Genomic DNA, 23,564 nt, shown 5'->3' on the forward strand with positions numbered 1-23,564 from the left:
AAATCCAGTCTTTTGTTCTCTTTGCTTCCAACAAATAGGTGCCGCCGTGACCAAATGTCCATTTTCGGGTGTCATCCAAAAGTACTCGTCCCAGATTTGATAGAAATCTTCTTGATATCGAGCGGATCTCCGCCTCCTGAGCTTATTATCCTTTCCGGCAGCCAGCGTGATCCTTCGGCATCCTGTGGAAAAACACAAACATGGCCTCAACCCCGTATTAGTACGGGGTCGGGTCCCTTCCATACCCCTGTTAAGGGATCCTTCCATCGCACCAAGGGCTTCTGCTTAAAATTATTATCATGATTCCAAAGCCTTTGTGCAGTGGATGCACCCTCTGAGTCTAATTGTAAAATATTTAAAATAAAAAGAACATGGTTGAGATAATTCTGGGGGGTTCCTGGATATAATTCCCCCTTCTTAATTTTAAATAGTTGATTCTTAAGGGTTTGATGGCTGCGTTCTACTATGCCTTGTTCTTGTGGATTATAGAGAATTCCAGTTTTATGACATATACCCAATTGGCCACAAAAAGTTTGGAAGGCCTTTCCTGTATAGCCTGGGCCATTATCAGTTTTTATGGTTTTTGGGAGTCCCATGACAGCGAAGCACCGTAAGCAATGAGCTATACAGTGTTTACTAGCTTCACCAGTTTGTAAAGTAGCATGAAGAAAACCTGAATAGGTATCAATAGTTACATGAACATAAGGAGTATTTTTAAATTCCCGAATATGGGTAACATCAATCTGCCATAAATGATTTGGGAGAATTCCCCTAGGGTTGACTCCATACTGGGGAATAGAAATAATTTGAGGACAAGTAGGACAACTTCTCACGATTTGGCAAGCAGCTTCACGAGGGATCTTAAACTGGAGTCTCAGACTGTTACTATTTTGGTGATGTAGGTGATGAGATTGTACAGCAAGTTGTTCTTGAGTAAGAAAAATTCTGGTAGCTGCATCTACAGCTGCATTGCCTTCGGCTAGGGGTCCAGGCAAGTTAGAATGGGCTCGTAAATGACCAAAATAGCATGGAAATTGTCTGGATTGGAGAAGCTGCTGAATGTTAAGGAAAAGATTACAAACTAAGGAATTAAGGGTGCCTACAAATGGAACAGTTTCCAGAACATTTAAAGCTCGAACTATATATTGACTATCTGAAAAAAGGTTAATGGGAGAGGCAGATGTGGCAATCAAAGCAGCTTGTAAGGCAAGTAATTCTACTGTTTGTGCAGAAGAAACAGAAGTGTTCCAAGAAATAAGTTGGGTTCCAATTTTATAAGCAGCAACACCATTAGAAGAGCCATCGGTAAAAACTGTAAGAGCTCCTACAATAGGATGAGATTGAGTAATTTTTGGAAATACAAAGGCATGTAACATTGCAAATTGTAAATTTTATCTGCTAGGTAATGATTACTGATTTTTCTAGCATAGTGAGCCAAAGGAAGTGTCCAGTAATCATTAAATTGAAAAAGCCAATCCTGCTGTTGTTGAGTATAAGGAACACAAATGAGAGCAGGATCTTTTCTAAATAAGAGAGAGAATCTTTACGTCCTGTGGCAATTAAGGTAGCAACTAAATCAGGATAAGGGGCCAAGGCTTTTGAGGGAGATGCATTTAAATGAATCCACAAAAGTGGAGTATCTTGATATAACACTGCCGTAGGTGTATGAGCAGTGGGCAAAATAAATAGTCCCCAGTCTCTGTTATAGTCACAATATCTGATTTGTTGCTGAGAAATAGCAGTTTCCACAAGAGATAGAGCTTGTCTAGCTTCCATAGTAAGTACACGAGACGAATTGGGATCAGGGTCTCCTTTTAAAGTGTCAAATAAAGGTTTCAACATACCAGTAGTAAATTTCAAATATGGTCATATCCAATTTATATCGCCTAATAATTTTTGAAAATCATTCAAGGTTTTTAAGCAGTCTTTTCTGATTTCAATTTTTTGTGTTTGAAAATGTCGGCTAAACAATCGAAAGCCAAGATAAGAAAAGGAGGAAATTTTTGTATTTTCTCGGAGGCTACTATTAGTCCTTTTTTAGACAATTTTTCAGTCAGAATTCCAAAAACAGATAATAGATATTCTTCATTCGTATGAGCCAAAAGGATATCATCCATATAATGTATCAAATAAATTGAGGGACATTCCCGTCGAAAAGCCTGTAACACTTGTGCCACAAATTTTTGACATAATGTAGGACTATTTGCCATACCTTGAGGTAAGGCCAACCAATGGTATCGTCTCATTGGTTCTGTAAAATTATTAGAGGGAATGCTAAAAGCGAAACCCTTGCAATCTGAAGGTGCAAGAGGAATGGTATAGAAGCAATCTTTTAAATCAATAATAATTTTATAAGTATTATCAGGTATAGCCATGGGCGAGGGCAGCCCAGGCTGCAATGCTCCCATAAGTTCCATAGTTTCATTTACTTTTCATAAATCCTGTAATAGCCACCATTTTCCTGATTTTTTCTTTATAACAAATATTGGGGAATTCCAAGGAGAGTTAGAGGGGGCTATATGGCCACGATCAAGTTGTTCCTGCACCAACTGTTCCGTGGCCTCGATTTTTTCTTTTGAAAGGGGCCATTGATCAACCCATACAGGCTCATCAGATTTCCAAGTTATAGGATCTGCATGGGTTGCAGGATAATCAAAAGCCCCTGCTAAAAATATCCCAAACCAGTGCCTGTATAGTTGGGCTTGGGATCAATCGGCTCAACAATTCCTTGTCCATTCTTTCTTAGCCCCTGATCGGGGAGCAAACCTTGACTTAAAAGTTGATTAGTAATTTTTGCATTAGTGCTATACAAATAGACACTCATACAAGCCATCACATCCCTTCCCCATCGATTGACCAGTAATCCAGGAAGAACATAAGGTTGGAATTGTCCAGGATGTCCCTCACCGTCTTTCCAAGTCAGGATTGCAGAACTTGGCTCGGGATTATGAGACTGTCCTATGCCTTGTAATGTTGATAAGGCTACCTGTTTTGGCCAATGCTGAGGCCAATTGTCTAAAGAAATTACAGAGGTATCAGCTCCTGTGTCTAAAATTCCTTTAAATTTATTTCCTTGTATATATAAAATTAATTCAGGGCGCTGAGCACTTATACTTTGAATCCAATAGGCGTCTGAGGACCCAAATCCATTTGACCCTCGTCTTACATCAGAATGAACACGTCCTGATGACACTAAGGGCAAAAGCAGGAGCTGTGCAATTCGGTGCCCTGATTGAACAACTGTAATATTTTTTGGAGAATGAGCCATAATTTTAATTTCTCCCTCATAATCTGAATCGATAACTCCAGGAACAACTAAAAGTCCTTTCATGGTGGAACTACTGCATCCCAAAAGCAAGCCCGTGGTCCCTTCAGGCAAAGGCCCATATACCCCGGTAGGTAGGGCTTGCATACCCATTTCAGGTGTTAATACTGTATAGGAGGAGGCACTGAGGTCCAATCCTGTGCTTCCTTTGTTGGCTCTGAACAAATTTGAGACAGTTTGTTTGGAAGAAATGGGTTTTGGGTCTCTATGCTCTGGCTTTGAATTGCCCCATAACGTTGTTTCGGAGCCTGGGGCTGGCCCCTCACCCAGTTTCTCTGCTAGGGTGAAAGTTGTTGGCCATTGATATCTGTCTTGGAATGACAATCTTTGGCCCAGTGCTTTCCCTTTTTCCATCTCGGGCAAACTCCTGGTGGCTGCACTAATATTCCATTTCCTTGAGGTTGTTGAAATTTTTGAGGGCATTGGGCAAACCGATGCCCCATCTGGCCACATGCATAACAACTACCTGGGGGCCTGGCTACTCGTGAGGCACTTTTAAAATTTTTCATTTTGATTGTTGGTATAAGACTTCTTTTATAGTTTTACCTTGCAGGGCAGCAGCAATAGCTACACCCTATACATAAGAAGGTCCTATATCAGCACATATTTTAATGTAATCAGATAGGCCACCCTTTTTTCTATAATGCCTCAGGCATGCCGAGTTGGCATTTTCATAAGCTAGCTGTTTTGCAAACACCATTCCAGCTTGATCATCTCCTACCACTTTTCCCAAAGTCTCTAATAAACGGGCAACAAAATCTTGATAGGGTTCGTCTGGCCCTTGTCTAATTTTTGACAAATCCTCAGTTTTATTTTCTGAATTAGGCAATTTTCTCCATGCTTTAAGGGCTGCAGCATTGATCTGAGGATAAGCTCCGGCTGGATAATTTAATTGGGTGTTCATATCTCTATAAGCTCCTTCTCCTACCAGCATATCAAAAGTGACCGGCAATCCTTGTTGTCTGTTAATTTCAGACGTAGCTCCACATTGTTCTGCATATTCTGATTTCCACAGTAAATAATTTCCCCCTGTTAGGCAGGCTTGAGCTACTTGTTTCCAATCATTAGGAGGGAGAAATTGATTGCCGAGTGCTTCAAGGATGGCTTGTGTGAAAGGTGCCATAAGGCCGTAATAAGCACAAGCCAGTTTTAACTCTTTAAGCTGTTTAAAAGGGATAGGTTCATGATATCGTTGCTGCTGTGCATTTTCAAAAACTGGGAACATATTAGTAAATCCTGGTATTGTTTCTCCAATTTGATGCGCTTGTCACAAAGCCTTTTGCAATGGGCTCAATACCCAGACTGGAGAACTGATAGAAGTGGTTTGCTGGCAGGCACCAGCAATTACAGGCGGAGAAACAGGTATTTCAATAGGAGGTGGAGGATCTAAACCGGCTATAACAGAAGGAGGATAAGCAGGAGATAAATGCAGAAGCTCATCTTTAATCTCCGGGTTCTTATTTTTGGGTAAACATTTAACGCACTCAGCTAGTAATTGCCGTAGTTTACGGAAGACCAGTGCTGAAGTGCTGTTCTGTTCTAAATTTAACACAACATTCCAAGGGGATTCCTCATCATGATAATGGGCTGCCTGTTCCTTTAACTCGGCCTGATCAGCAGGATCTAATTCGAAGTCAAAGGAGCCACGGAGGTCAGAAGCTGCTTTTGTAACTCCCTCAGGAACCGCATATAGAGGTTCTTCTGGAGGGGCAGTAGGTGTAAGATTTATAGGATTTTCGGTATATTTTTCTTGTTTTAATGCAAGTCGCAATTTTTCTCCCTCATGGTCAAGATCCAGACAATCTTTAATTAAATTCCATAAGGGAAAAGTATCTACTGGAACTTTATTGGGACCATTAGCAGTATAATAATCATGGAGTTATTTCGAACCTTTTTCCAAGTGGTTAAATTCATAGTCCCTTCCTCAGGAAACCAGGGACGTACCTCTTCTATGAACAACAAAAATTTTTCTACCTTAGATATATTTACATGCACCCCTCTTTCCTTTAAAATAAACTTCAACATCTGAACAAACAATTGTCTACTAATACCTTGCCAAATAATTTGATACTCTCGACTTTACTCTCCCTGCCCTTTCCTTAACTTTCTGACATCTTCTTCGGGATCCCTTGTCTTCTCAGGGCAGCGGTCGTGGCAACTACTTTACGGCTTTAAGTTCCAGTTCGGGCAACACTTGCCGGAGCCAGCCGGCAAAAGGAATATGTCTGAAGACGCGGTCGCTACAACTAGGAAAAAAGAACAGAACACACACAAAGAATGGGATCGAGAGGGACGGGTCTTGCAGACTTCTGAGGCAGAGGACTGACACCGCCGAGGCGGTTTGTTCAGCAATTATTTTTATAATGCTTAAGGAGAAAAAACATTGCATACCAAGGAGGATTACATAGTGTCCCTCAAGATCTTTTACAATGCTGTTCTGGACATATTAATTGCAGTCATAAAGTAAAGATGTAAAGCTTTCCTAATCTTGATTTCCTTGGGCAAGAAGCAAAGAACAGAACCACTTCTAGGGCAAACAACTGTTAATCTACAAAATTTAAGGTGGGGTGGCTGGACAGGGAATCTTGGCACAGCAAGTCTCCCAGGGCTATGTACAGCAAAAACGGCTGTTAAGCAATGAGTGCACAACCCTCAGTCTTTGAGGCAAATCCCCGCACTGCTTGTGAATTTTGAATTACAGATTTCTCCTCACAAATCCCCAGGCTTGGGAAGGTTGGATCAAAAGGTACGTCCATAATTAGTTTTATAAGAAACCCCCATTCTATCTTCTCTAGTTGCAATGCAGCCCGCTTTTCTGAAGCAGAGCCATGCTCAGAAAGTAACGGGTATTACTAGAGGTCACACATGAAGTGCAGTGAGCTTGGACTGTTCCAGAAAAAGAGGGCAGTCTGGCAGGGCTGGAGGAGGGTGACCAGGGGAGTGTGGCACAGGAAGGGTTCAGACCACGTGGGGACATGACAGGCTGGGACGAGGAGCCTGGGCTTCCAGTCATCCCTTGGTAACCATGGGGCACTGGTCCCAGGACTCCCCACACATGCCAACATTCATGGATGCTGATGCCTCTTGCATAAAATGACATAGGGCTTACAGACAATTACACGCACCCTCCCGTGTACTTTACTTTTTACATACAAACATTTTTTTCCCCCGAGTTATTGTCATTTGACAATGTTGTGTCAGATTCCAGTGTAGAGCACAATTTTTCTGTTATACACGAACATACGCATACATTCATTTTCACATTCTCTTTCGCTGCGTCCTCCTGTGCACTTTAAATCATCTCTAGGTGATGCGTGGTATGTAAGGCAACATCAATGCTATGCAAGCAGTTGCGTGTGTGTGGCAAATTCAAGTGTTGCTTTTTGAAACTTTCTGTTTTTTCCCGAATATTTTCAACCCGCATTTAGTTGAATCTGATGGATCGGGAGCCCCTAGATACGGAGAACCCCCAAGCCCTTCCCACCTGCTCAATTTCCACTGTCAGCGCTGAAGGGGACCAAAAAGAGGAGAAGAGCGCCCTCTAGCGGCTGGAAACGTTGAGGCAGTTCTTCAGCGTATGCAGCGCAGGAGAGAAGGTTTCGGGCCGACTAGCGCAAAAGGAGGGCCCGCCTGGACAGGAAGGAGGAAGGACGGCAGTGGAAGCCAGCTCGCACCCTTCCTGGAGCTAGCTGGTAGCAGTGAGGGATGCCGAGGAACTGGGGACACGTCGCGTGGGGGGGCAATCCTGGCCGCCAGGTGCAGGGTTCGCACGGCTGGCACCCAGTTTGCACGATCCAAATGACAAGGAGTGGGGGTGGGGGGAAGGGGCTGCCTCAGCACCGGGATCCCGAAAAGGGCCAGAGCGCCGTGACCTCAGTTAATGCGGCTCCCCTAGTAAGCCAGAAAAAGGAAACTATGACGCAAGTTGTTGCAGGTTCCACCGCAGCCACACGGATAACTAGATCTCTCAGCTGACAGAACAGAAGCATCGGAGCCAGGAATCTTTCCTTTTCTCTTCTTCTGGACCTTGGGACAGGGAGCCAAACATCTCTGACGGGAAGCATCTTTATTCCGGTAGAGAGCTCACTTTTTCAGGAATAAGCATGGAGAGAAAGAGTACAGAGACGGTTTAGTGCTTCAAAGCGGAAGCCCGTCTGAGAAACGGTAAAAACATGCTTCTCAATGAAGCCGAGTTATGGCAAGAATCTAAAGCTGCTTATAGACAGGGAAGGGTTCCAAGTCCACCGCTCAAAAAAAATTAGCCAATCATGACTCCATTTGATTGGGAAAGAAGTAAATAACTCAAAAATGGGAAAGACATGGGATTAAGTAGTGGTATTATACCTATATTTTCATTGTGAATGTAGCAAACTTAAAGCAACTGTCTAAAAAGCATAAGTGTAGATCACGCGCTCACACACATGCACCATTGGGAAGAGCAGAGAGGTAAAATATGCTAAATGTATCATGATTGAGAAACAAGATCTAATAGATGATTTCGTTTTTGAGGCTCTTGTAGCAATACTGGTCGAATTAAATATAGAGTTATGAACTTCGAGATGATTTATAAACATTTAGAGAGAATTTTCCTTAAAAGGCAATATAGCTTCCAAATCACTGAAGAGAAAATTAACCTCAAAAACAATTCATCAATCCAGCTAAGAAGGAGTAACGGAGACCATATTTACCATCCTACAGTAAACCCCAAAGCGGATAAAATATATCAAGCAATGATTTTTAAGACCCGTGGAAACGATCATCCCGTAGGACCTCGTCCTGCCACCTCCATACCAAGGGTGCTAGGCCTCCTACCGCCACTACCCAGGATGTCCACCAGGTGGCGACATTGCCTCCCTTCGCTCCTGCTGCAGAGCCAGTCCTGAGCAGTCCTGTTCCAGGTTTCGGCAGGCAGCTCCCAGAAGCGCTCTCGTGGGCCTTGGTCCCTTTTAGCCACCAGCAAAGGGATCGAGGCTGAGCAGTGAGCCTCCTTACTCATCGAAGATCTAGGAAGCTAACTGATTTCTGAGCAGCCCTTTACCCTCGTCTGCTGTCTGGTACTCTCCACCCGACTTGCAGAGTCCGTGGCTTGGGCAGCCGGCACGCTGGCCCCTGCCCATCAGAATCTGTTCCCCCGGCCAAGAGGCCACGCGCGGTCGTGAGCAGGTTTCCAGGCCTCTGGAGCCGGGCCGCTTGGACTGCATCCTGGCCCTGGGCTCGCGAGCTCCATGCCCTTGACTGAGTCACTTAACAACTCTAAGCTAGTTTCCCCATCAGTAAAATGAAGACAGAATCCATATCGGGGAAAAAATGAGAATCGGGGTGGGGGGGAGTACATTTCTGGTGATTGAAGATTATTTTCATTTTGAATTATACAGTGAGGGACACCATACAAGTTTTACTACTTCAGACTCCTAAGGGACAGCTTCTGCTTTTCTTAAAACTACTGCATGCACCTACACCCAAACACACGTGCAGACACACTGGCTCTGCTCCACATACATCCCCACGCACACACTCGGAGTCATGTGCCACACACACACCCATAACATAACACACAACCACCCACGTCCTCAGGCGCGCACACACACGCAAAGTCACTGTCACGTACCTCACACGTCCCCAGGTGTACGCGAGCGCGTACGCACACACACGTCACACACAACTTTGGCGTCATTCTAAAGCAACTTCCAATCGAGGGTCTCAGTGTCCATTGTTTCATCCGCTCAGAAGCTCCTGAATTCGGAGCATGAAGCAGGAGCCCCTCCACTCTGGAGAAGGTCTTTGCCCCGTGCAGTCTCAGCAGAGCCAAAAGAACTGCTCTGGTCCTTTGCAAGTGCAGGGCCAGAGCTTATCTGGTAGTTCCCATCGTATATTTGTCAACATTTTAAGCACGGTAGGTTCTAAACTCCTGACTTTACAATGACACATTCATTCTAAGAGGGAAGGCCAGGCTCAACTTTAGAATTCCCAGACTCAAGGGAGTCCCGCACAGAAAGTGACAGTGTGGGGAGAGCCGATTCCCAGTGTCTGACCAATAGCCTGACCGTTTTCTTCCCAATGCGGGGTCCATCCCATGCCCCAAGTGGCCTCTTAGGTGCACAGGGGGACACTCAGTCCTCACATCCGGGCTCTGTCCATACCCTCCATGCCAACAGCTGACCGTTGGCCTCTGTGTGAGTCCTGGGAAGTTGAGCTCTGGCGAGAGCCGGTGCAGACACTAGAAGTGGGTCAGGGGCTGCTGGGGCAGGGCATTCGTGATCCTGGGTTTCCAGAGCACGGGGTGGAGCCATTTGGCGTGTCCCCTTGGCCCTGCTGAATCCATCCCGTGGAGGGCGTGGCCAGAGGGAGTGTCAGGGCCAGAGGGACCCTCTGTAGTTCAGGACCCAGGGCAGCGGGGTTGGGGAGGGCCCCCTTGCCGGGGTCTAAGGGCAGAAGCACTAAGGAAAGGCCTGAGGAGGCTGGAAGGTATCGTCATTCCCATCAATTAAGAAAACAAAAGCTCCCCGCAGGCGAGGGTGGGAAGGCTTTTGTTAGAACAAGGGAAGGCGCTTGCCAAGGTCTGGCCGGAGAAAGCTGGGGGCTTGCCAGGCTGATGAGGAACCGAGAGGCCATCAGCCTCGAAACACCGCCGCAATTCCTCCGGGCGACACTGAGGTGCAGTGAGACACGGAAAGCACGAGAAACACAGGCCCCAAACTCAGCAGCCTGTTGCTTGGTTCACTGTCCGTCTGTCGCCCCCTATGCTAGGAGCCCTTAGCGCATCACCCAGGGCTGACCCGGCTCAGGATTCCAGCTGATTGCCCACAGGTGGCATCACTTGCTGGTGACACGAAGCAGGCACGTTAGCCACCTCCCAAACTCTGAGGCTCCTCCCGGGAGGAGCCTGCGGGCCCCCAGTCCAGCCTCTGCGCCACCATGCTCCTTAGTGCCGCTCCCGCTTTGCTGCCCCGGCCTATAGCTCTGGCCGGAACCTCGCCGGATTGTCGATAAATGTCACCCACGCACCACGTCTAAGCTTGGGGTCCAGATGTGACCACAGCTCTTATCTTCTTCCCATCGATGGATCGTTCGGGCTTCTTGCCATCGTGTTGGCAGGAAGGCCAGCACCGCCCTGTTGAGGCCTCCCTGAAGACACATAGAAACATAGGACACAATGCAGCCCATCTCTCTTTGTTTAAAACACCTTTATTGTGGTACGATTTCTGTTCCGTCAATTAGACACATCTCACATGTAGTATTTGATGAATTTTCATAGACGTCTGCACCCAGAAAACCATCACCACCATCAAGATAGCTACCATTTCCATCACTCCCCAAGAGGGGCAATTCTCCAATGCCCATATTTTCCCCTTTCCACCCCCTTCCCGCCCTGGTAACCGTAAGTTTGTTTCTCTATGTCTGTGGGTCTGTTCCTCTTTTGTCGTTAACTTCGTCTCTGACTTTTGTTTAGATTCCGCATGGACGTGGTATCATACGGCATTTTTCTCTCTTCTGGCTTCCTTCACACAGAATGTCTATCTCTGTGTCCGTACATGTGGCCGCAAATGTCACTGGTTTATCCTTTTTCATGGCTGAGTAGTATTCCATGGCATAAATAGGACACTGCACCTTTGTCCACTCGCCAGCCGATGGACGTTTGTTTGGCTTCTTTCCACGTCCCGGCTGTTATAAATAGGGCTGCTGTGAGCATTGAGGTGCATGTGACTTTTTGAATTAGAGATTTCTCCTCACATATCCCCAGGCGTGGGAAGGCTGGATCATACGGTAAGTCCAATGTTAGTTTTTTAAGGAACTCCAATCCTGTCTTCTCTAGTGGCAATGCAGGCCGCCTTTCTGAAGCAGAGCCATGCTCAGAAAGTAATGGGTATTACTAGAGGTCAGGCATGAAGTGCAGTGAGCTTGGACTGTTCCAGAAGAAGAGGGCAGTCTGGCAGGGCTGGAGGAGGGTGACCAGGGGAGTGTGGCACAGGCAGGGTTCAGACCACGTGGGGACATGACAGGCTGGGACGAGGAGCCTGGGCTTCCAGTCATCCCTTGGTAACCATGGGGCACTGGTCCCAGGACTCCCCACACATGCCAACATTCATGGATGCTGATGCCTCTTGCATAAAATGACATAGGGCTTACAGACAATTACACGCACCCTCCCGTGTACTTTACTTTTTACATACAAACATTTTTTCCCCCGAGTTATTGTCATTTGACAATGTTGTGTCAGATTCCAGTGTAGAGCACAACTTTTCAGTTATACACGAACATACGCATACATTCATTTTCACATTCTCTTTCGCTGTGTCCTCCTGTGCACTTTAAATCATCTCTAGGTGACGCGTGGTATGTAAGGCAACATCAATGCTATGCAAGCAGTTGCGTGTGTGTGGCAAATTCAAGTGTTGCTTTTTGAAACTTTCTGTTTTTTCCCGAATATTTTCAACCCGCATTTAGTTGAATCTGATGGATCGGGAGCCCCTAGATACGGAGAACCCCCAAGCCCTTCCCACCTGCTCAATTTCCACTGTCAGCGCCGAAGGGGACCAAAAAGAGGAGAAGAGCGCCCTCTAGCGGCTGGAAACGTTGAGGCAGTTCTTCAGCGTATGCAGCGCAGGAGAGAAGGTTTCGGGCCGACTAGCGCAAAAGGAGGGCCCGCCTGGACAGGAAGGAGGAAGGACGGCAGTGGAAGCCAGCTCGCACCCTTCCTGGAGCTAGCTGGTAGCAGTGAGGGATGCCGAGGAACTGGGGACACGTCGCGTGGGGGGGCAATCCTGGCCGCCAGGTGCAGGGTTCGCACGGCTGGCACCCAGTTTGCACGATCCAAATGACAAGGAGTGGGGGTGGGGGGAAGGGGCTGCCTCAGCACGGGGATCCCGAAAAGGGCCAGAGCGCCGTGACCTCAGTTAATGCGGCTCCCCTAGTAAGCCAGAAAAAGGGAACTATGAGGCAAGTTTTTGCAGGTTCCACCGCAGCCACACGGATAACTAGATCTCTCAGCTGACAGAACAGAAGCATCGGAGCCAGGAATCTTTCCTTTTCTCTTCTTCTGGACCTTGGGACAGGGAGCCAAACATCTCTGACGGGAAGCATCTTTATTCCGGTAGAGAGCTCACTTTTTCAGGAATAAGCATGGAGAGAAAGAGTACAGAGACGGTTTAGTGCTTCAAAGCGGAAGCCCGTCTGAGAAACGGTAAAAACATGCTTCTCAATGAAGCCGAGTTATGGCAAGAATCTAAAGCTGCTTATAGACAGGGAAGGGTTCCAAGTCCACCGCTCAAAAAAAATTAGCCAATCATGACTCCATTTGATTGGGAAAGAAGTAAATAACTCAAAAATGGGAAAGACATGGGATTAAGTAGTGGTATTATACCTATATTTTCATTGTGAATGTAGCAAACTTAAAGCAACTGTCTAAAAAGCATAAGTGTAGATCACGCGCTCACACACATGCACCATTGGGAAGAGCAGAGAGGTAAAATATGCTAAATGTATCATGATTGAGAAACAAGATCTAATAGATGATTTCGTTTTTGAGGCTCTTGTAGCAATACTGGTCGAATTAAATATAGAGTTATGAACTTCGAGATGATTTATAAACATTTAGAGAGAATTTTCCTTAAAAGGCAATATAGCTTCCAAATCACTGAAGAGAAAATTAACCTCAAAAACAATTCATCAATCCAGCTAAGAAGGAGTAACGGAGACCATATTTACCATCCTACAGTAAACCCCAAAGCGGATAAAATATATCAAGCAATGATTTTTAAGACCCGTGGAAACGATCATCCCGTAGGACCTCGTCCTGCCACCTCCATACCAAGGGTGCTAGGCCTCCTACCGCCACTACCCAGGATGTCCACCAGGTGGCGACATTGCCTCCCTTCGCTCCTGCTGCAGAGCCAGTCCTGAGCAGTCCTGTTCCAGGTTTCGGCAGGCAGCTCCCAGAAGCGCTCTCGTGGGCCTTGGTCCCTTTTAGCCACCAGCAAAGGGATCGAGGATGAGCAGTGAGCCTCCTTACTCATCGAAGATCTAGGAAGCTAACTGATTTCTGAGCAGCCCTTTACCCTCGTCTGCTGTCTGGTACTCTCCACCCGACTTGCAGAGTCCGTGGCTTGGGCAGCCGGCACGCTGGCCCCTGCCCATCAGAATCTGTTCCCCCGGCCAAGAGGCCACGCGCGGTCGTGAGCAGGTTTCCAGGCCTCTGGAGCCGGGCCGCTTGGACTGCATCCTGGCCCTGGGCTCGCGAGCTCCATGCCCTTGACTGAGTCACTTAACAACTCTAAGCTAGTTTCCCCATCAGTAAAATGAAGACAGAATCCATATCGGGGAAAAAATGAGAATCGGGGTGGGGGGGAGTACATTTCTGGTGATTGAAGATTATTTTCATTTTGAATTATACAGTGAGGGACACCATACAAGTTTTACTACTTCAGACTCCTAAGGGACAGCTTCTGCTTTTCTTAAAACTACTGCATGCACCTACACCCAAACACACGTGCAGACACACTGGCTCTGCTCCACATACATCCCCACGCACACACTCGGAGTCATGTGCCACACACACACCCATAACATAACACACAACCACCCACGTCCTCAGGCGCGCACACACACGCAAAGTCACTGTCACGTACCTCACACGTCCCCAGGTGTACGCGAGCGCGTACGCACACACACGTCACACACAACTTTGGCGTCATTCTAAAGCAACTTCCAATCGAGGGTCTCAGTGTCCATTGTTTCATCCGCTCAGAAGCTCCTGAATTCGGAGCATGAAGCAGGAGCCCCTCCACTCTGGAGAAGGTCTTTGCCCCGTGCAGTCTCAGCAGAGCCAAAAGAACTGCTCTGGTCCTTTGCAAGTGCAGGGCCAGAGCTTATCTGGTAGTTCCCATCGTATATTTGTCAACATTTTAAGCACGGTAGGTTCTAAACTCCTGACTTTACAATGACACATTCATTCTAAGAGGGAAGGCCAGGCTCAACTTTAGAATTCCCAGACTCAAGGGAGTCCCGCACAGAAAGTGACAGTGTGGGGAGAGCCGATTCCCAGTGTCTGACCAATAGCCTGACCGTTTTCTTCCCAATGCGGGGTCCATCCCATGCCCCAAGTGGCCTCTTAGGTGCACAGGGGGACACTCAGTCCTCACATCCGGGCTCTGTCCATACCCTCCATGCCAACAGCTGACCGTTGGCCTCTGTGTGAGTCCTGGGAAGTTGAGCTCTGGCGAGAGCCGGTGCAGACACTAGAAGTGGGTCAGGGGCTGCTGGGGCAGGGCATTCGTGATCCTGGGTTTCCAGAGCACGGGGTGGAGCCATTTGGCGTGTCCCCTTGGCCCTGCTGAATCCATCCCGTGGAGGGCGTGGCCAGAGGGAGTGTCAGGGCCAGAGGGACCCTCTGTAGTTCAGGACCCAGGGCAGCGGGGTTGGGGAGGGCCCCCTTGCCGGGGTCTAAGGGCAGAAGCACTAAGGAAAGGCCTGAGGAGGCTGGAAGGTATCGTCATTCCCATCAATTAAGAAAACAAAAGCTCCCCGCAGGCGAGGGTGGGAAGGCTTTTGTTAGAACAAGGGAAGGCGCTTGCCAAGGTCTGGCCGGAGAAAGCTGGGGGCTTGCCAGGCTGATGAGGAACCGAGAGGCCATCAGCCTCGAAACACCGCCGCAATTCCTCCGGGCGACACTGAGGTGCAGTGAGACACGGAAAGCACGAGAAACACAGGCCCCAAACTCAGCAGCCTGTTGCTTGGTTCACTGTCCGTCTGTCGCCCCCTATGCTAGGAGCCCTTAGCGCATCACCCAGGGCTGACCCAGCTCAGGATTCCAGCTGATTGCCCACAGGTGGCATCACTTGCTGGTGACACGAAGCAGGCACGTTAGCCACCTCCCAAACTCTGAGGCTCCTCCCGGGAGGAGCCTGCGGGCCCCCAGTCCAGCCTCTGCGCCACCATGCTCCTTAGTGCCGCTCCCGCTTTGCTGCCCCGGCCTATAGCTCTGGCCGGAACCTCGCCGGATTGTCGATAAATGTCACCCACGCACCACGTCTAAGCTTGGGGTCCAGATGTGACCACAGCTCTTATCTTCTTCCCATCGATGGATCGTTCGGGCTTCTTGCCATCGTGTTGGCAGGAAGGCCAGCACCGCCCTGTTGAGGCCTCCCTGAAGACACATAGAAACATAGGACACAATGCAGCCCATCTCTCTTTGTTTAAAACACCTTTATTGTGGTACGATTTCTGTTCCGTCAATTAGACACATCTCACATGTAGTATTTGATGAATTTTCATAGACGTCTGCACCCAGAAAACCATCACCACCATCAAGATAGCTACCATTTCCATCACTCCCCAAGAGGGGCAATTCTCCAATGCCCATATTTTCCCCTTTCCACCCCCTTCCCGCCCTGGTAACCGTAAGTTTGTTTCTCTATGTCTGTGGGTCTGTTCCTCTTTTGTCGTTAACTTCGTCTCTGACTTTTGTTTAGATTCCGCATGGACGTGGTATCATACGGCATTTTTCTCTCTTCTGGCTTCCTTCACACAGAATGTCTATCTCTGTGTCCGTACATGTGGCCGCAAATGTCACTGGTTTATCCTTTTTCATGGCTGAGTAGTATTCCATGGCATAAATAGGACACTGCACCTTTGTCCACTCGCCAGCCGATGGACGTTTGTTTGGCTTCTTTCCACGTCCCGGCTGTTATAAATAGGGCTGCTGTGAGCATTGAGGTGCATGTGACTTTTTGAATTAGAGATTTCTCCTCACATATCCCCAGGCGTGGGAAGGCTGGATCATACGGTAAGTCCAATGTTAGTTTTTTAAGGAACTCCAATCCTGTCTTCTCTAGTGGCAATGCAGGCCGCCTTTCTGAAGCAGAGCCATGCTCAGAAAGTAATGGGTATTACTAGAGGTCAGGCATGAAGTGCAGTGAGCTTGGACTGTTCCAGAAGAAGAGGGCAGTCTGGCAGGGCTGGAGGAGGGTGACCAGGGGAGTGTGGCACAGGCAGGGTTCAGACCACGTGGGGACATGACAGGCTGGGACGAGGAGCCTGGGCTTCCAGTCATCCCTTGGTAACCATGGGGCACTGGTCCCAGGACTCCCCACACATGCCAACATTCATGGATGCTGATGCCTCTTGCATAAAATGACATAGGGCTTACACACAATTACACGCACCCTCCCGTGTACTTTACTTTTTACATACAAACATTTTTTCCCCCGAGTTATTGTCATTTGACAATGTTGTGTCAGATTCCAGTGTAGAGCACAACTTTTCAGTTATACACGAACATACGCATACATTCATTTTCACATTCTCTTTCGCTGTGTCCTCCTGTGCACTTTAAATCATCTCTAGGTGACGCGTGGTATGTAAGGCAACATCAATGCTATGCAAGCAGTTGCGTGTGTGTGGCAAATTCAAGTGTTGCTTTTTGAAACTTTCTGTTTTTTCCCGAATATTTTCAACCCGCATTTAGTTGAATCTGATGGATCGGGAGCCCCTAGATACGGAGAACCCCCAAGCCCTTCCCACCTGCTCAATTTCCACTGTCAGCGCCGAAGGGGACCAAAAAGAGGAGAAGAGCGCCCTCTAGCGGCTGGAAACGTTGAGGCAGTTCTTCAGCGTATGCAGCGCAGGAGAGAAGGTTTCGGGCCGACTAGCGCAAAAGGAGGGCCCGCCTGGACAGGAAGGAGGAAGGACGGCAGTGGAAGCCAGCTCGCACCCTTCCTGGAGCTAGCTGGTAGCAGTGAGGGATGCCGAGGAACTGGGGACACGTCGCGTGGGGGGGCAATCCTGGCCGCCAGGTGCAGGGTTCGCACGGCTGGCACCCAGTTTGCACGATCCAAATGACAAGGAGTGGGGGTGGGGGGAAGGGGCTGCCTCAGCACCGGGATCCCGAAAAGGGCCAGAGCGCCGTGACCTCAGTTAATGCGGCTCCCCTAGTAAGCCAGAAAAAGGGAACTATGAGGCAAGTTTTTGCAGGTTCCACCGCAGCCACACGGATAACTAGATCTCTCAGCTGACAGAACAGAAGCATCGGAGCCAGGAATCTTTCCTTTTCTCTTCTTCTGGACCTTGGGACAGGGAGCCAAACATCTCTGACGGGAAGCATCTTTATTCCGGTAGAGAGCTCACTTTTTCAGGAATAAGCATGGAGAGAAAGAGTACAGAGACGGTTTAGTGCTTCAAAGCGGAAGCCCGTCTGAGAAACGGTAAAAACATGCTTCTCAATGAAGCCGAGTTATGGCAAGAATCTAAAGCTGCTTATAGACAGGGAAGGGTTCCAAGTCCACCGCTCAAAAAAAATTAGCCAATCATGACTCCATTTGATTGGGAAAGAAGTAAATAACTCAAAAATGGGAAAGACATGGGATTAAGTAGTGGTATTATACCTATATTTTCATTGTGAATGTAGCAAACTTAAAGCAACTGTCTAAAAAGCATAAGTGTAGATCACGCGCTCACACACATGCACCATTGGGAAGAGCAGAGAGGTAAAATATGCTAAATGTATCATGATTGAGAAACAAGATCTAATAGATGATTTCGTTTTTGAGGCTCTTGTAGCAATACTGGTCGAATTAAATATAGAGTTATGAACTTCGAGATGATTTATAAACATTTAGAGAGAATTTTCCTTAAAAGGCAATATAGCTTCCAAATCACTGAAGAGAAAATTAACCTCAAAAACAATTCATCAATCCAGCTAAGAAGGAGTAACGGAGACCATATTTACCATCCTACAGTAAACCCCAAAGCGGATAAAATATATCAAGCAATGATTTTTAAGACCCGTGGAAACGATCATCCCGTAGGACCTCGTCCTGCCACCTCCATACCAAGGGTGCTAGGCCTCCTACCGCCACTACCCAGGATGTCCACCAGGTGGCGACATTGCCTCCCTTCGCTCCTGCTGCAGAGCCAGTCCTGAGCAGTCCTGTTCCAGGTTTCGGCAGGCAGCTCCCAGAAGCGCTCTCGTGGGCCTTGGTCCCTTTTAGCCACCAGCAAAGGGATCGAGGCTGAGCAGTGAGCCTCCTTACTCATCGAAGATCTAGGAAGCTAACTGATTTCTGAGCAGCCCTTTACCCTCGTCTGCTGTCTGGTACTCTCCACCCGACTTGCAGAGTCCGTGGCTTGGGCAGCCGGCACGCTGGCCCCTGCCCATCAGAATCTGTTCCCCCGGCCAAGAGGCCACGCGCGGTCGTGAGCAGGTTTCCAGGCCTCTGGAGCCGGGCCGCTTGGACTGCATCCTGGCCCTGGGCTCGCGAGCTCCATGCCCTTGACTGAGTCACTTAACAACTCTAAGCTAGTTTCCCCATCAGTAAAATGAAGACAGAATCCATATCGGGGAAAAAATGAGAATCGGGGTGGGGGGGAGTACATTTCTGGTGATTGAAGATTATTTTCATTTTGAATTATACAGTGAGGGACACCATACAAGTTTTACTACTTCAGACTCCTAAGGGACAGCTTCTGCTTTTCTTAAAACTACTGCATGCACCTACACCCAAACACACGTGCAGACACACTGGCTCTGCTCCACATACATCCCCACGCACACACTCGGAGTCATGTGCCACACACACACCCATAACATAACACACAACCACCCACGTCCTCAGGCGCGCACACACACGCAAAGTCACTGTCACGTACCTCACACGTCCCCAGGTGTACGCGAGCGCGTACGCACACACACGTCACACACAACTTTGGCGTCATTCTAAAGCAACTTCCAATCGAGGGTCTCAGTGTCCATTGTTTCATCCGCTCAGAAGCTCCTGAATTCGGAGCATGAAGCAGGAGCCCCTCCACTCTGGAGAAGGTCTTTGCCCCGTGCAGTCTCAGCAGAGCCAAAAGAACTGCTCTGGTCCTTTGCAAGTGCAGGGCCAGAGCTTATCTGGTAGTTCCCATCGTATATTTGTCAACATTTTAAGCACGGTAGGTTCTAAACTCCTGACTTTACAATGACACATTCATTCTAAGAGGGAAGGCCAGGCTCAACTTTAGAATTCCCAGACTCAAGGGAGTCCCGCACAGAAAGTGACAGTGTGGGGAGAGCCGATTCCCAGTGTCTGACCAATAGCCTGACCGTTTTCTTCCCAATGCGGGGTCCATCCCATGCCCCAAGTGGCCTCTTAGGTGCACAGGGGGACACTCAGTCCTCACATCCGGGCTCTGTCCATACCCTCCATGCCAACAGCTGACCGTTGGCCTCTGTGTGAGTCCTGGGAAGTTGAGCTCTGGCGAGAGCCGGTGCAGACACTAGAAGTGGGTCAGGGGCTGCTGGGGCAGGGCATTCGTGATCCTGGGTTTCCAGAGCACGGGGTGGAGCCATTTGGCGTGTCCCCTTGGCCCTGCTGAATCCATCCCGTGGAGGGCGTGGCCAGAGGGAGTGTCAGGGCCAGAGGGACCCTCTGTAGTTCAGGACCCAGGGCAGCGGGGTTGGGGAGGGCCCCCTTGCCGGGGTCTAAGGGCAGAAGCACTAAGGAAAGGCCTGAGGAGGCTGGAAGGTATCGTCATTCCCATCAATTAAGAAAACAAAAGCTCCCCGCAGGCGAGGGTGGGAAGGCTTTTGTTAGAACAAGGGAAGGCGCTTGCCAAGGTCTGGCCGGAGAAAGCTGGGGGCTTGCCAGGCTGATGAGGAACCGAGAGGCCATCAGCCTCGAAACACCGCCGCAATTCCTCCGGGCGACACTGAGGTGCAGTGAGACACGGAAAGCACGAGAAACACAGGCCCCAAACTCAGCAGCCTGTTGCTTGGTTCACTGTCCGTCTGTCGCCCCCTATGCTAGGAGCCCTTAGCGCATCACCCAGGGCTGACCCGGCTCAGGATTCCAGCTGATTGCCCACAGGTGGCATCACTTGCTGGTGACACGAAGCAGGCACGTTAGCCACCTCCCAAACTCTGAGGCTCCTCCCGGGAGGAGCCTGCGGGCCCCCAGTCCAGCCTCTGCGCCACCATGCTCCTTAGTGCCGCTCCCGCTTTGCTGCCCCGGCCTATAGCTCTGGCCGGAACCTCGCCGGATTGTCGATAAATGTCACCCACGCACCACGTCTAAGCTTGGGGTCCAGATGTGACCACAGCTCTTATCTTCTTCCCATCGATGGATCGTTCGGGCTTCTTGCCATCGTGTTGGCAGGAAGGCCAGCACCGCCCTGTTGAGGCCTCCCTGAAGACACATAGAAACATAGGACACAATGCAGCCCATCTCTCTTTGTTTAAAACACCTTTATTGTGGTACGATTTCTGTTCCGTCAATTAGACACATCTCACATGTAGTATTTGATGAATTTTCATAGACGTCTGCACCCAGAAAACCATCACCACCATCAAGATAGCTACCATTTCCATCACTCCCCAAGAGGGGCAATTCTCCAATGCCCATATTTTCCCCTTTCCACACCCTTCCCGCCCTGGTAACCGTAAGTTTGTTTCTCTATGTCTGTGGGTCTGTTCCTCTTTTGTCGTTAACTTCGTCTCTGACTTTTGTTTAGATTCCGCATGGACGTGGTATCATACGGCATTTTTCTCTCTTCTGGCTTCCTTCACACAGAATGTCTATCTCTGTGTCCGTACATGTGGCCGCAAATGTCACTGGTTTATCCTTTTTCATGGCTGAGTAGTATTCCATGGCATAAATAGGACACTGCACCTTTGTCCACTCGCCAGCCGATGGACGTTTGTTTGGCTTCTTTCCACGTCCCGGCTGTTATAAATAGGGCTGCTGTGAGCATTGAGGTGCATGTGACTTTTTGAATTAGAGATTTCTCCTCACATATCCCCAGGCGTGGGAAGGCTGGATCATACGGTAAGTCCAATGTTAGTTTTTTAAGGAACTCCAATCCTGTCTTCTCTAGTGGCAATGCAGGCCGCCTTTCTGAAGCAGAGCCATGCTCAGAAAGTAATGGGTATTACTAGAGGTCAGGCATGAAGTGCAGTGAGCTTGGACTGTTCCAGAAGAAGAGGGCAGTCTGGCAGGGCTGGAGGAGGGTGACCAGGGGAGTGTGGCACAGGCAGGGTTCAGACCACGTGGGGACATGACAGGCTGGGACGAGGAGCCTGGGCTTCCAGTCATCCCTTGGTAACCATGGGGCACTGGTCCCAGGACTCCCCACACATGCCAACATTCATGGATGCTGATGCCTCTTGCATAAAATGACATAGGGCTTACAGACAATTACACGCACCCTCCCGTGTACTTTACTTTTTACATACAAACATTTTTTCCCCCGAGTTATTGTCATTTGACAATGTTGTGTCAGATTCCAGTGTAGAGCACAACTTTTCAGTTATACACGAACATACGCATACATTCATTTTCACATTCTCTTTCGCTGTGTCCTCCTGTGCACTTTAAATCATCTCTAGGTGACGCGTGGTATGTAAGGCAACATCAATGCTATGCAAGCAGTTGCGTGTGTGTGGCAAATTCAAGTGTTGCTTTTTGAAACTTTCTGTTTTTTCCCGAATATTTTCAACCCGCATTTAGTTGAATCTGATGGATCGGGAGCCCCTAGATACGGAGAACCCCCAAGCCCTTCCCACCTGCTCAATTTCCACTGTCAGCGCCGAAGGGGACCAAAAAGAGGAGAAGAGCGCCCTCTAGCGGCTGGAAACGTTGAGGCAGTTCTTCAGCGTATGCAGCGCAGGAGAGAAGGTTTCGGGCCGACTAGCGCAAAAGGAGGGCCCGCCTGGACAGGAAGGAGGAAGGACGGCAGTGGAAGCCAGCTCGCACCCTTCCTGGAGCTAGCTGGTAGCAGTGAGGGATGCCGAGGAACTGGGGACACGTCGCGTGGGGGGGCAATCCTGGCCGCCAGGTGCAGGGTTCGCACGGCTGGCACCCAGTTTGCACGATCCAAATGACAAGGAGTGGGGGTGGGGGGAAGGGGCTGCCTCAGCACCGGGATCCCGAAAAGGGCCAGAGCGCCGTGACCTCAGTTAATGCGGCTCCCCTAGTAAGCCAGAAAAAGGGAACTATGAGGCAAGTTTTTGCAGGTTCCACCGCAGCCACACGGATAACTAGATCTCTCAGCTGACAGAACAGAAGCATCGGAGCCAGGAATCTTTCCTTTTCTCTTCTTCTGGACCTTGGGACAGGGAGCCAAACATCTCTGACGGGAAGCATCTTTATTCCGGTAGAGAGCTCACTTTTTCAGGAATAAGCATGGAGAGAAAGAGTACAGAGACGGTTTAGTGCTTCAAAGCGGAAGCCCGTCTGAGAAACGGTAAAAACATGCTTCTCAATGAAGCCGAGTTATGGCAAGAATCTAAAGCTGCTTATAGACAGGGAAGGGTTCCAAGTCCACCGCTCAAAAAAAATTAGCCAATCATGACTCCATTTGATTGGGAAAGAAGTAAATAACTCAAAAATGGGAAAGACATGGGATTAAGTAGTGGTATTATACCTATATTTTCATTGTGAATGTAGCAAACTTAAAGCAACTGTCTAAAAAGCAGTAAGTGTAGATCACGCGCTCACACACATGCACCATTGGGAAGAGCAGAGAGGTAAAATATGCTAAATGTATCATGATTGAGAAACAAGATCTAATAGATGATTTCGTTTTTGAGGCTCTTGTAGCAATACTGGTCGAATTAAATATAGAGTTATGAACTTCGAGATGATTTATAAACATTTAGAGAGAATTTTCCTTAAAAGGCAATATAGCTTCCAAATCACTGAAGAGAAAATTAACCTCAAAAACAATTCATCAATCCAGCTAAGAAGGAGTAACGGAGACCATATTTACCATCCTACAGTAAACCCCAAAGCGGATAAAATATATCAAGCAATGATTTTTAAGACCCGTGGAAACGATCATCCCGTAGGACCTCGTCCTGCCACCTCCATACCAAGGGTGCTAGGCCTCCTACCGCCACTACCCAGGATGTCCACCAGGTGGCGACATTGCCTCCCTTCGCTCCTGCTGCAGAGCCAGTCCTGAGCAGTCCTGTTCCAGGTTTCGGCAGGCAGCTCCCAGAAGCGCTCTCGTGGGCCTTGGTCCCTTTTAGCCACCAGCAAAGGGATCGAGGCTGAGCAGTGAGCCTCCTTACTCATCGAAGATCTAGGAAGCTAACTGATTTCTGAGCAGCCCTTTACCCTCCTCTGCTGTCTGGTACTCTCCACCCGACTTGCAGAGTCCGTGGCTTGGGCAGCCGGCACGCTGGCCCCTGCCCATCAGAATCTGTTCCCCCGGCCAAGAGGCCACGCGCGGTCGTGAGCAGGTTTCCAGGCCTCTGGAGCCGGGC

General features: G+C 48.7%; 1 long non-coding RNA gene across 5 annotated transcripts in view; it reads left to right on the forward strand.

Moving 5' to 3' along the window:
• Positions 1-5,806, forward strand: part of LOC141577127 (uncharacterized) — a 257,231-nt gene extending 251,425 nt beyond the window's left edge. For 4 of the 5 annotated variants that reach the window (XR_012505747.1, XR_012505745.1, XR_012505748.1 and 1 more), the window contains one exon: positions 5,467-5,806. This is a non-coding gene — a long non-coding RNA (uncharacterized LOC141577127). The other variant, XR_012505746.1, reaches the window with a different exon arrangement.
• The last annotated feature ends 17,758 nt before the right edge of the window (positions 5,807-23,564 follow it).

The sequence above is a fragment of the Camelus bactrianus genome, chromosome 3, assembly GCF_048773025.1.
Source record: "Camelus bactrianus isolate YW-2024 breed Bactrian camel chromosome 3, ASM4877302v1, whole genome shotgun sequence".
In the NCBI taxonomy this organism is placed as follows: Eukaryota; Metazoa; Chordata; class Mammalia; order Artiodactyla; family Camelidae; genus Camelus; species Camelus bactrianus.